This window comes from Paramisgurnus dabryanus, chromosome 7, assembly GCF_030506205.2.
Source record: "Paramisgurnus dabryanus chromosome 7, PD_genome_1.1, whole genome shotgun sequence".
NCBI classification, from domain to species: Eukaryota; Metazoa; Chordata; class Actinopteri; order Cypriniformes; family Cobitidae; genus Paramisgurnus; species Paramisgurnus dabryanus.
In genome coordinates this window covers 47,901,663-47,910,815 of record NC_133343.1, presented here as the reverse complement: position 1 = coordinate 47,910,815, position 9,153 = coordinate 47,901,663, and the positions used below count along the sequence as shown (strand labels likewise).

General features: G+C 38.7%; 1 long non-coding RNA gene across 1 annotated transcript; it reads right to left on the bottom strand.

Annotated features, from left to right (window-relative positions):
* Positions 1 to 705: 705 nt before the first annotated feature.
* On the bottom strand, positions 706 to 1,150 carry LOC135735404 (uncharacterized). The gene is made up of 3 exons (XR_010527558.1): positions 1,073 to 1,150; positions 841 to 904; positions 706 to 774 (listed from the first exon to the last, which is right to left on the bottom strand). It is a non-coding gene; the product is annotated as an uncharacterized lncRNA (long non-coding RNA).
* Positions 1,151 to 9,153: the final 8,003 nt, after the last annotated feature.

Below are 9,153 nucleotides of genomic sequence, written 5' to 3'. Positions count from 1 at the left end.
GACAGCCGCACCATGGCGGCGTCAGCACTGCAAAGGCGCGGACAGCGTTCCCGTAGAAACGACAGTCGTCTCCGCAATCCAAGAGGGTTATGCTCTCACAGAGAGAACAGAAACTCTCCACGAACGCAACCCCGGAGTGCTCGATGCCTGAGCACGAAGACAGCGCTCGTGACCGCCACTGGAACCCTTATACTTCTCGCATCCAAGATCGCACGGGCGAAAAGCTATCCTGAAAAGGACGCTGATCTCCGCATATACGAGAGAGTGGCTGCCTTTAACAAGGCACAAAGCTCTCTCGTATCACTCTTTTAGGGAAATTTACTCAGATGCTTAGTTGATGAGCGCACAGGAAGGCAACGCACACACTAAACTCAAAACAATAAACAGATGTAGAGCCGTGGAATAAGCGAAGCGTCCGCTGTGATACTGCTAGTTCAACCAACTTCAGCAATCAAATCCCAACAGAGTAAAGTAGCTTCTCAGTAGCAGATACTGCCGGCTTTCGAAGCGATAAAAAGCTAATTTCCCTATTTGCACCTGCTGCTTATATACGCACCTGGCGGGGCGGCGCCAGCATTATGCAAATATCTCAATGCCAAGTTCATTGGCGTTTTAGTATTATTCGAAGCAGATTGGTCTCTCTAAGCGAGTTCCCAATTCGTCGGTCACGACGTGACGTCGTAGTGACCGACTGAAAGGGAACTTCTGGATTGTCTGTGTAAGACTTTAAACTCGCCCAGACCAGCAAGGCATCTTGTTAGCAGACATCCTGACCTGATCAAAAACTTTTGATTAGGAGATGTTCTAATCCTATTTTTAATATATGTTTTACAAACTTACCACAGGTGATCTGGCAAAGCGACTTACGAAACAGCATCTTCCCAAATCTCCTCTTCAGGCTCATCTTAGCGATCATTGCATTTGATAAAGTTTGGAAAAAGAAAAACATATTTCCTTAGTATAGAAATATAAATGTAATCTTTTTGTTAGAAATACAGAAAACTGTGGCCCAAGTACAACTTTTAAAGAAATTAAGAATGTTTACATTTTTTGTCATAACACTATTCATTACCTTTTAAGAAGGAATGATTTGGGGATCTGGAAAGACACACTACTTCACCTCTCTGTATTTTATCACACGTCTTCAAATTCCATGTTGATCTGCCTACAATTTAAAACACATAATAAAATAAAAACAAGTCATTGCCCCTTTTAAAAAGAAAACATAAATTGTGAAATACAAAACACTGCATCTTAATTATTAGGATTAGTAGAATTTGATTTGGTTACAAAACAAATATTAAATGCATTGTAAGGTTTTAGGGGAGACGCTTCACAAAAAAGAAATGGTAAATTACGGATTTCTATTACAACATGGTATCTTGGTGGTGCATTACCAGGGTAGGTGGTAGCTCATTGACAATTAAAAAAATTATGATTAAAGCCATAATACATAAAGATATGAACAAATATATGCTGTCATGTACACAACCACAAAGACCCATTTTTTCTGTCAATATGAAGCCTCTATAAAACTTGCATCAACATCCACTCTGAACACTGGATTAACTTTTGTCTCTGTCTACTTAAAACAAAGGGTTTGAAATATGTAGGCCTACATACTGTAGAAGGAATAGTGGCATACAAAAGAAATTAATTGCTGTGCTGAAAAGTAACCATTGTATCCTAAATTAGTTTCTTATATTTTCCTAATGACAATGATAAACCATTCTTGAGAAACAAGTAGCAGGTGTTTTAAAAAGCCACTCTCAATTCTCACCTGTCAAGTTTCTTGTGTTTGTGTGTCATTCTGTTTCTGACCTGACAACCCTTGCTGTCTGTTTCTTGTTCAATCTTGACAAAATATAAAAAAGAAAAATTAGTGCAATATTGGAAGAGAATTCTATAATGACATTTATCAGAACATGAATACATACACTTGCATACTGCATTTAAGTAAATACTGTAGAATAGCAGGGTTAACACAACATTACCTGATCCAGATGTAGTGGCTGTTGATGCAAGAAAATCTCAGCATTGACAAGATCATCATCGATATTCTAATTTGAAGGGCTCTGATAACGAAGACATTACAAAAGAGTTATAAAAATATACTAAAAACAAGAGCACATTTGTCTAGATAACCATTATTCTCTATTTCCATTAAAACTTGCTAACTATTCAACAAGTAAGCAAAATTACACCGTTACAATGTATTTCAATTTGAATAGAACATGCAAACTTACACGACATGATATTTTCGTACAAAGGAGTTAACTTTCATGCCGCTTAAAATCATGGATACTGCGCGAATGACCGCAGGTGAGCGTCATAAGCGTAATTGACTGATTGCCATGGAAACATGAGGGTCACGTCGACTATCTTGTCCCTTTTAATTTTATAACTGCATTTATACACATAACCCCGTTGAGAAAACCTCAGCATGATTAATGCTGCGTTCCAGGCAACCTGTAACCCGTAACTCACGACTTCAAAACCACGACTCACGACTTTGAACTGGGAGTAGATCGATCTAGTACGAGTTCACGGGTGGGAAGTCACGGGTTTGACTGCCGTTCCAGTGCACTTTCACCAGTAGAAGGTTGTAAAAACACGAGTTACAGGCTGCCTGGAACGCATAGGGTCGTGAGTCGTGGTTTTGAAGTCGTAACTCATGGGTTTAAAAACCTGCCTGGAACGCACCATAATATTGGATTCGACGCCCATGTTATCACGTCATCAATATGTTTGGATTAATGTCATTAACACGAACTGCTATACGTATTCGTTATTGCGAATTCATGAGCCATAAAACACCAACATCTCATCTAAGTTTTAACACTTTATCAGTAATATGAATTTGAGAAACTAATCAGCTTAACACTGACCGGACCGCACCGCACTCGAGCTGCTCCTTCTTACAAAAGGCTGATAGGTGTCTGTGGCGCCTGTAAGACCTCTCGGATATAAGTTACGCTGATTGAACTACGAAATCAACACTTTTTCACCGAAGTTGTCCAAAAAAGCTCTTACATTTATAACTAGTTGCTTTTCTGAAGCAAAAACAACCAAGTGGTTAAGTTGATAAAAACACACCTCATATTAATTTATTAATATTTATAATAACGAAGTCCAATTTCGGCGGGAACATCCATTGGACTAGTAAATTAACTACTATAATGAATACATTCGCAACTAACAGAAAAAAACCCGATTTGGCATCGTGCTTTTTTGTCATACCACTTTGTATATGTGAATAAAATAACGTTATACGTTTACATTGACTTATATTTCCTTACCTCTTCTTTCTCTGAAGCATTTTCTCGTGTGATACGCAAGATCTCGCAGACAGCCGTTAAAACAGTCCAGTCTCGTGTAATCTCGCGAGATTACATCGCTACCTGTATATTCAATTATTTGTTAAATTTTTTTATAATTTCATCAATTTTATAAAATGAGTTTTTACATTTTTTTTCTGAATGATTCACATATTATAAAACGTTATTTTATTGTCTCTCTGCAACCATTTACTTCACTGTTGTTTCAACGTTGTTTCAACGTTGAATCAACGTTGAACAAACAACTGACGTTATTTCAACCAAATTTCAACGTTGAAGGTCGGTCATATGCCTGCTGGGATAGTAAACTTTATTATAAAAGACTGCTTACATACTATATCACTGTGCAAACTATATGGAAACACCAAATGTAGCACAAAGAAAGTATTAATTGAAATGAATGTTCTACATTATTTCACTATGGTAAACTTTATTATGAAAGACTGCTTACTTATAAGTGCTACGTTTTTACTTATTAGGTTTTAAGGAGAATGCAACAGGTTCCAGGGCCTCTTACCTGCGTGATTCATCATCCAGGTTTTGCACAAATTGTCAAAATCCCTACACACAGAACATTTATTGTACCGACTATAAGCCTTTGAGGCGCAGGACTAGAGTAAGTTTTATTACATTTTTAAACCAATAACACTTAAGTATCATTATAGTAACAAAGTTCCCAAAAGAACAAAAGATGTAACTTTAAAGAAAATATAATAGTCAGTCAAAAGTTTTTTTTATTTATTACAAATATATATTTAAATGTTAAACAATATACAAATAAACATACTTTAGTAACCATATTGTGTTCTTCTTTCAAAAATTGTTCAATTCATTTCTTACAGCTATCTATTCAGATAAATGGCATATCAAAGCTTTGTCAGCTGGTGCTATTTAAGACGATACTATAAGGTTATCATCCTGTCGTGTGTTGATCTCCAGATATGCTTGGAGCTTCCTGATCAGATCAGTCACAATTTTGGCTTTCGACGACCCCTGCACTGAAGATGGCATGCAATCACGTCCTCCTTTGAAGGTCTCTCAAACTGTGATGCCAGGTCCATTGGAATCGGGGTTTCCTTCAGCTTATCTTCAAATACCTCATCAAACACAAGCCTGATCACATCATCCACATAACTGTAGAAATATTGCAGTCAATAAATCTTTTGTCTTGATCATTTATTTCCCTGCTTCATACATTACGTTTTTGATTATGAATGTATTTAAAATAAAAAAATACTGCTTATAGTATGTCACTTGTGTGTTTTGGGAACATAGCCCTTTCCCTCTCCTGCTTTTGTTACGGCTTGGTGACATTGCAATGGATGGCTGCAAGGTACAAATACCTGTAAAATATAAACAAGCAATTAATTTATTGTAAAAGTAAATACTACTTTATTTAACACAGTTACTAAAATACTTAAATACCTGCACAGCATTCCAATAAATGAGAAAATAAATTTTTTTTTGCTGCAAATCTGAAATCTCAGGCTACGGACGGCAAAGGCATCCACTGAGGATGGGGATGGAAACATTGTGAAACGATGCTACTGCCTGGGTTCCTATTATTATGCAGAGAAAAAAAACTTTGTCATCATCAGTTATACATTTAAGACTGGTAGTGGTTTCACTAGCTAAATACATCATATGTGTTACACACCTTTGCTCCTCATATGCCAGTCTGACTCCTTGTACTGTGTGTAATGATGTTGCATGTTTGCATACAGTGTGGAAGAGTGTGTCCAGCTGCGAATCTAGGATATAGACAAATAAAACAAACATGTATTCAGTCAAAAAGAAATATTATAACAATAGAGTACAACGACTATAAATCGTTAGACTATTCATTAAAACGTTAATGTATTACATATTACATGGCCCAACATTAGCAACACACATTACGTGTTTACTTCGTTTCAAAATCTAAGAAAGCTTCAAGTAAATACAACAGTAAAATACATATAACTTTAAACAAATCATCTGTACTTAGAGTTTCTTGAGTTTGATCATGAGAACAAATTTTACCGGTAACAGTTTAGCTGGTATTTGTATTTAGCTTAGCAACTTAGCAAGTTTGTAAACATGTCTAAACCAACATCGATAAAAAAAACGATAGTCTGCATAATTCAACATACACGTGTGTAAATATGGACCGTTGTTTATGAAATACAGTATTACAACACAAAACAATTAGCTTGCAAGCTTAGCTCTACACGCACATTATGTTAATCTTCGGTTACCGGTTACGTAAGGTACAGTAAAAGGCTAATAATAAATGTGAATACTTACAGCCTGTGATCCAGAAGTGCACACTAATCCAACTTTCAGGAGGAGACGTCGCGCAAATCCAGCTTCGGTTCATGAGAAGCAGTTATTGTGAAAACTCCGTGAACAACTTCTGACTGGATTTTTCCGGAACCGTATTAAACATGATGTCCTCTGTGTAAAGGGCGATTTATAGTCGTGCGTAGGTCCTACGGCGTAGCAGCGACGGCGTAGGTTCCGCGTCGGTTTTCATTTATACTTGTGCGTCGCCGTCCGCGTCGACGTGCAAACACCCGCGAAACCGCTGGTTGGCAGTAATCACGCGTGTATCCACAGTAGCAGCAGAAGTCATCACAGAAGAAGAAGCTAAGCAAGTTAACCCACAAACGAAGACGAAATAGCAACTTGTTGTGTATAATTTGAGAAGACCAGCAATGATGGAAGTAAATAAACAGCAACTTATGTTTCAGTTTGAGTTAAATCACTCCTGAACTTGACTCATCTTTGTTTTCACCATCTCAAACGGAAATACCTATGACGCAGTTTTTTTTTATCTGACGGGAGGGGTTCTGGTGGACCAATCACAGCGCTTACGGTCCGCGTAGAGCCGACGCGCTGATAGAAATTTTGTGAGGTGCGCGTCAAGCTACGCAGAGCTACGCACAGGCTACGGATAGCCTACGCCGTAGCTACGCCGTAGGACCTACGCACGACTATAAATCGCCCTTAAGTCCATAAAGTGCTATTTTGCCCTCGCATCTTAAGAGACAGCGTCTACTCGAGAGATTTAATCGCTTAAACAATGAAACAAGAGTTTGCAAACAGAGTCAAAGCAGGGACTCCCGACCTCCGCCCTTTTAGCTCTCTTCTGACTCGGCGCTCCCCACCCCCGTCTTTGAGGGCGTACCCAAGCAAAGCAGAGAGGGCTGAACTATGATAATGTTGTTCTTATCTACGTCACTAATCCCAGAAAGTAAACTGTTGCCTACAATCCGAGTGTTTTTTGTAGTCCTCGAACGTTAGAGACGATAACTAGCATCATCGTTTTCTTTGAGGTATGTACTTTTTGAATAACGTTAGCATGTACTAATACACACTTACACACAAAAGGATGTTTAAAAACGTGTATCTCATAATAGGTGCTCTTTAAGGGAACAGGGAAAATGGCACCCCCGAAAACACTTGCAGAATTCTGCGAGATTCCGCGAGACGATTTGGCGAATGCCGCGGGAGAAAACGCGCATTTTTAAAGGCCACATCTGTAGGGGTGGGGGTGATACCACAGAAAATACTCGGGCCAGCAGCATATTTCCACATTTCACTCAAAACACTTCTATTTCATCATAAACAATCTGAAAACAGGGCTTTAACTCTTTCCCCGCCATTGACGAGATATCTCGTCAATTAAGAGAAAACGCTTCCCCGCCAATGACGAGATTTTCCGTCTTTCCGCAATACCGCTATTATCCACCAGGTGGCGCCCTTCCGCAACTTTTTAAAACCAGAAGCATTGCCCTATGGCAAGCTGCTGCATGTCCGTGTCTGTTTTAAAGATCGCTCTGAATGGGATCTCTATGAAAAGTCCGTCACAAATATGGAATTATTTTTGCTTATTGCTCAAAATATTGTGTTTTTGCAAAAACCTACCCATATTCAAAAGCTGATTGCAAAAGAACCACTAAAGGTAGGATGAAACGTTTTTTTTTGTTTGAAAGCAGAGGGTCTGTTCTTTCATTTGGTATATTGTATGTTTATTTATTTAAAGAAGAACATTTTTTGGAAGGCATTAAACTTTGGTGAAAATCATGAAAAACGCTGGCGCTGGCTGGCAACTTTTCTTAAAAACGCTGGCGGTGAAAGAGTTAAGTGTAAAATTCCGAACTTGTCCTTTAAAGGTAGGGTAACACATTTTAAAAAATGCTAACGGTAGCCACCTAGCAATGAAATCCCAATCCCACCCTCTAGTCAAATCGCCATCCAAAGTCACGCCTCTTTCCAAACACATGAACACGCACAGATCAGACGGTCACATCTCATGACTCATTCAGCAGTGAGAAAACTTTGCAGTACAAAGTCAAATAACACTTCCAAAATAACCAAACAACTGGTTTACATCAGAATTAGTTTAAGGCTAAGCACACGTTCGGTTGTGTAGACGTAGAAACTATATCGTTACGCTAATCCGTAAACGAACACAAATTTCATAAGCAACACAATGTTTCATCAAAGTTGAATATCTGAATCCATCTCAGTACAAACATATCGCGTACCTACCTTACCAAAATAAACAGTGCAACGACCCTTTCAGACTCTTTGCCTCCTGCAGCTGTTTCATCTCGTGGTAAAGCAGTAAAGTTACCGATGTTAATTTGGGTTTTTGCTCTTGCTGATCCAGGCAGTTTTTGCTGTTGTTGTTATAAAAGATGTCTTTCATTGTGTGCCTCCTGTGTAGGTTGTCAATTCAGCAGAAAAGTATGGTGTTCTCACTGTTTACAGACAGTAGATGAGCGCACATGAACGCGCCGATGACGTATGGTGTCTACGTGGACTTGCTGCGCGGTAGGCATTCAAATTACGCTTACGTATGAGGGACAAAAATGGAAACATCCGTTCGGACCGAAATCTATGATTTGTTGAAAATTTTTTGGTCCTTTCAACAGATGACATAAATTTCTACAAATACATTTAAACAACTTAACATAGTGATTGCTATCAGGATATGAGGAGACTTTTAACCAGCATAACAAAAAATGTTTCATGATCAAATCTGTTACCCTACCTTTAAAGGTCGCACTGGCGCGACTGCAAATTTTAAATAAAATTATATTAATATAATGCGCAGGCGATTACATCTATGGTGCATCCAGTTACTCTCTCTTGTTTCTGCCCCTCCCCCCACCTTTCTATCATATCACTGGTTTAAATCGCCACCCTCTGACGGTACATTTACACTAGGGATGGGCGATATGGCCTAAAAAAATTATCACAGTAATTTAAGTTGTTTGTTGCGGTGACAATAAAATGATGATAAATTATTTTCTTCTGTAAAATATCAGATTAGGTTATGTTTAAAGGAGCGGTGAATCAAAAACTCAATTTTAACTTGATAATTTGTTATATAAGAGGTCATCATATTTAAATAAACATCCTGCAAGTTTCAGAACTGAAAACGTCCGTGCTACTGAAATATAACCGTTTTTGGCACCAAGCCAGCTAAACACTCCAGTGAGGAATTCGGAAATCAATGACGTCAAAGTAGAATTGAAGCACCTCCCCATAACCAAAAGGACACGTCTACTTTTGTAGCCCCGCCCACAGCTTCGCTTGTACGGAAGTAACACACGAGACGAATCTCCACCAGACCTTACACAGCGTCTAATCTGAAAACATGCCTTTAAAAATCGCCAAAGTTTGTGCCGTACCTGGCTGTGGGAGAACACAGTCGCTGCACCCTGCTGAAAAAAACAGCATACCAGCAAGACCAGCATATGTTGTGTTTTGGTGCTGGTTTGCTAGTGAACACCAGCTAAACCAGCATCAAACCAGCATCAGC